This window comes from Triticum dicoccoides, chromosome 6B (genome assembly GCF_002162155.2).
Source record: "Triticum dicoccoides isolate Atlit2015 ecotype Zavitan chromosome 6B, WEW_v2.0, whole genome shotgun sequence".
Classification (NCBI taxonomy): domain Eukaryota; kingdom Viridiplantae; phylum Streptophyta; class Magnoliopsida; order Poales; family Poaceae; genus Triticum; species Triticum dicoccoides.
Window position 1 is genome coordinate 373,819,803 of NC_041391.1, and position 685 is coordinate 373,820,487.

Consider the following 685-nt stretch of genomic DNA (forward strand, 5'->3'; position numbering starts at 1 on the left):
TCAAGCATAATATCGACGAGCCCCGAGCTTGGAACGCGGAGCTACTCCGCCCATTTTATACTTAAGTTTTATCACTCGGATGAGTTGCAATAAAGTACTTCTGTAGTTCATGGACCTCAAAATAATAGTGTCATAGTTCCTCCATAATTTCTGTCACTTTTTATTTTTGTCCAATAAAATTCCCCCTCAGTGGGTGACTTAGCTGCGAATCCGTTTCGCCTAAGTTTGTAAAAATCCTACCGAGTGGTGAGCCAGACTCCCACTCGGAGGCTTAGCTGCGAATCCGTTTCGCCTAAGTTTGTAAAAATCCTACCGAGTGGTGAGCCAGACTCCCACTCGGAGGCTTAGCTGCGAATCCGTTTCGCCTAAGTTATCAAAATCCTACCGAGTGGTAAGCCAGCCTTCCACTCGGAGGCTTAGCTGCAGTCCAAGGACTCGCCTAAGTTTGTCAAAATCCTACCGAGTGAAGAGCAACCCTCTCACTCGGGGGCTTAGCCGCAGCCCTGTGCTCGCCTAAGTTATCAAAATCCTACCGAGTGAAGAGCAACCCTCTCACTCGGGGGCTTAGCTGCAGTCGAAGCACTCGCCTAAGTTATCAAAATCCTACCGAGTGAAGAGCAACCCTCTCACTCGGGGGCTCAGCTGCAGTCCAAGCACTCGCCTAAGTTATCAAAATCCTAACGAG